Genomic DNA, 3,907 nt, shown 5'->3' with positions numbered 1-3,907 from the left:
AATCATGCTACTTCTTCATACACAGAACACAGCTTCAGAGGGCTGCACCAAGGCATTCAGACTTGCCTGAGAGTGTGCAGAAGCTGTGTAACAAATAGCAGATACAGGTCATTTCAAGAGAAATGTTAGTTCAACTGCAACCAATTTTCTGCCCTTTCCCATGGGAGATTGTTTTTCATGAGCCTATTTTTAACTTGGATTATTATTCCTTACTATGTTGTAATAGCCACAGGAGTATTGTTTTCAGTTTATCAAAGTAAATGTTTACTGGGAAAAAAAGAACTTATTCAGATGGTATGTAAAATGCAAAAAAGCCAACAACAACAAAAAACAAAAACGACAACAAAGAAACTCTAAACCACTGAACTCCTTTATTTTAGAAGCAAAAAATCATAACAAAAGTATACTGAAAGCACTGATCCAAAACGTTTTGAAATGAAGATCTCAGGGTTTAGTAAGGAAAACGTGGAGAAAGATCATTTTCCAAGCAAAGTGTAGCTTGTTGCAGTTGAGGTGTTCCACCTCAGGAACTTGCAACTTAAAGCAAAATCTCTCAGCCCACCCATTGACTTTGCCCTGGTGGACAAAAGGGCATGCGCATGGATTGCTTCCATGGTCCTGAGCCTTTGCTGCTGATAGTGGTTGAGTGTGTCCTGTAACATTTTAAGTTGGAGCACTGAAGACTTCTCTGAGAGCAGCCTCCTGAGGCCTCACATCTGCTTATTTATTTATTTATTTATTTATTTATTTATTTATTTATTTATTTATTTATTTATTTATTTTTACCTTTGTTCAACTCTAGAAGCAAATAAGAACATAACACAGCTATGCACTAGATCTGTCCAAATCATGCTGGAATTTAAAGTCTTCCCATTCCACACCAGTTGATACACCTGTTTGAATATCATTAGAAACCACAGATTTCACAAAGAGCTTTCCAGGTTCTGGTGAGAACAATGAGAGGTATGGTAGAGCAAAAGGATGGCAGTATAAAAAATAGCAAGGCATACTTGTTTGTCTGAGATATTCTAGATACAATAGAGACACACTGTATGCTTGTATGTTTCACTTGGCAGAAAGTAGATGTTATAAGTATTTTTGGATATGAAAAAAAACTAATTAGAAATCATAAGTGATTCCACCACATTCTGTGCTTGTGTAAACACTTTACGTGATCTTATTTTTTTTTTTAAATTAATAATATATATAAGGGGAAGAAGGGGAAAGTGTAATTCGTATTCAAGTTTATCATCAGTGGTCTAATCTAACAAACTCTTCCCACATCAGCAAGAGTTGAATTTTAAATTGCCAGATTAAATATTTAGTACCTTTCAATACAAAACTAAGGATTTGTTTAAAGTTCCTGGTTCAAATTTGATCTGTTATTCAAGGGACAAATTTGACCTAAAAATTCAGAAAAGAAATACAATAATTGGTACAATACAAGGCAACATTATGACCTCCATCAGCATATTCCTTTTAGAAGACATGTCAGAATGCAATCTTCCTCTCCTTTAGATTCAGATAGTGCATCATAGTGTATGAAATTCTCGTTTAAGACTGGTGATTTGTTCTATGTACTGCATGTAAAGCAGAAGCTCAGACAAGAAATGGTTATTTTACTGTTCCCTTTATATGGTATTAAGCTCATCTGGGACTGCTGATTTATAAATTACACACATAAAAATACATCATTGCAAATAACACAACACACATGAGCTATACAGTCCACAGCTGCAGCTGAAAATATTAAGCTCTGGTTAGAAATCTGCTTTTATGAAAAATGCTCCTATCTGAAAAGTATATTTCCCTTTCCATTCCTTTGTACTCATACTCAGTGTATTTGGTAGAATGTCTAGGATTTGTAAGTTCCTCTCTAAACTGTATAGCTTTTGCAATACTTTCTTTGGGCTCTTCCATTCGAGTTACTGCTGTCTCTTATTTCAACCAGCAGTGATGCAAGTTGGCTTTGTGCTGCTCTCTGTATTCATAGAGGAATGATACAGATGTCCCAGCAGCAAACAAAAGAGGGAGGGAATGGCTGTGCAACCCACAAACTCTGAACCATTCACAGCAGTAAAAGACAATAAATGCATTTTTAAATGTCAGCTCTTTCCTCTGCAAAGGATAAAGATTCTGTTGCAAAAAAAAAAAATAATCATGTAGAACTTCATTTCAGATGAAAGATTCTCTAAACATGCTAACTATATTCAACTCAAAACTGATGTATACCAATTTTATAGTGACTAGTGTTTCCTCAGGGAGAACTCTGACATTCACAAATTCAACAAAATTTCATAATAATAATTATTATTTTATTTAATTTGCACAATTTTAAATATTTGTAATAATAGTATTGCAAATAATAGATTTATATGTGATATATAAAATTTTATATATATATATAATTGTATCATATGTAATAAGATGCACACATTAAATGTGTTGTTGCTCACAACATATTTATACACTGTGCATATCTTACAACATTCTTATTTTCTTTCTGCTGGACATATACATATATATGTTGTTCTGAAAGAGTGATTACAGAAATTTGGGTTAGTTTATGGTATTTTCTTCCTGCATTAATTGATTGATTTTACAACATAATTTATTTTTTAGAAAGAGCTGTGATCAGTTTTACCATGTTGAGTAATTGCATGCTTATAGGCAGAGACACAGTTTAAATTTATGAACGTTATTGTCTTTTTGTATTTTTCTATTAGAATTATAACAAGCTTTATTTTCTTTTCCATACTGATTGAAATCTGACCTTCCCACTCCCTAAGTGCAATGTTCTTGACTCAGACAGTATTTGAAAATTCTGGTAATTCTCCAAATGATACATTTAAAGAATATTTTTATTAGCATCTGATTTGTGTTTGTTGGTGACATGGCTGGCCCTTACACAACCAATAGCTTGCCAAAACATAAGTTCTGTAGGATAGCTTCAGTTTTATACTGAGGCTTTTCTGGATTCACACAATTTTCTTTTCTTTTTTTTTTAAGAATTTCTACAGCCTAGCGAATTAACAACACAATTCTGATAGAAATAAACATTCCCTACTGTCAAAAGCGAATACAAAACTTACAGCTATAGACCACAAACATCAACTTCTTCCTTGATCAGAAACCTCTAGATGATGGGAAAAAGTATGAAGACAATATGAAGCTTGGATTAGGAAAATGTTCTTCTGAAACAATAAGACCATTTATTTTTAAATGACAAGTCATTTCTCTGTGAAAGTTGCTGTGTTTGGATTATGGAAAGACAAGCTGCATTTTGGAATGGGCTTCTTATTTAGAACATTTTCTTTTCAATTTTCTTTAACTTCAGAAAACTCATAGATGATCACTAACAGAGATAGGCCTTGTGTTTCTGTCTTACCAAAGCATTTTCTTTGCACATATTGCATATTTCTAATATGTAGAACATATTGGCAAAGGCTAAGGAATTTAGAAAAAAAAATACACATCTACCTCCCTAGGCGATACTGTTGCATACCTTTAAGCCATTGTTATCCACACCACCTCTCCAAATTCACCCAAGTATCAGTGTCCATCAAGGCTTCATTTTAGGAACAAAGCCACAGATAGGATTGCTTCCCAAGTCCAAGCTCAGACTAGGTTTTAATAGTGGAGGAATAGACACCAGCCTGAGTTTAAAGCAAAGTAGAAAAGCTGTTGGTCTACTCTTACATTGCATCTTTTCTTATACTTGTTTTAACAACTCTTTCAGTGACTGGTCCCCTTAAGATGCAGGCTGATGAAAGGAGGTTTTAGCAAGGTGGAAGTTGGCCTCTTCTCTCATGTAACAGTGACAGGATGAGAGGTAATGGCCCTAAGCTGCGACAGGGGAGGATCAGGTTGGATATTAGGAAAAATGTCTTCTCTGAAAGAGTGGTGA

The sequence above is a fragment of the Meleagris gallopavo genome, chromosome 6, assembly GCF_000146605.3.
Source record: "Meleagris gallopavo isolate NT-WF06-2002-E0010 breed Aviagen turkey brand Nicholas breeding stock chromosome 6, Turkey_5.1, whole genome shotgun sequence".
Classification (NCBI taxonomy): Eukaryota; Metazoa; Chordata; class Aves; order Galliformes; family Phasianidae; genus Meleagris; species Meleagris gallopavo.
This window is presented reverse-complemented; position numbering follows the sequence as displayed.